Below are 311 nucleotides of genomic sequence, written 5' to 3'. Positions count from 1 at the left end.
ATCACGAGCGCCTAAAGTCAGACCCACCGTTTGATGCTGTACGTGCCGTATGCTTTACCGGATAAGTTTGAAACTGATGTATTTGTTAAGCTAGTACTACTCGTCAATCCCAAGGAGAGCACAGCGGTAGCTAACCTAAGCAAATCCATGATGCATTCTTAGAAATCCGCTTAGCAATACTTATCAACTATGACGAACAACCTCCTCAACTATCAGAGCGATATTCTATGCGTTTTAGAAAACTACGCCGTTTGAGGTACGGTATTCGCTTTTACGGCGGCTCGGAATGGAACGTGGCAGCGAAATTGTTG

This window comes from Phytophthora infestans, genomic scaffold, assembly GCF_000142945.1.
Source record: "Phytophthora infestans T30-4 supercont1.16 genomic scaffold, whole genome shotgun sequence".
NCBI lineage: Eukaryota > Oomycota > Peronosporomycetes > Peronosporales > Peronosporaceae > Phytophthora > Phytophthora infestans.
This window is presented reverse-complemented; position numbering follows the sequence as displayed.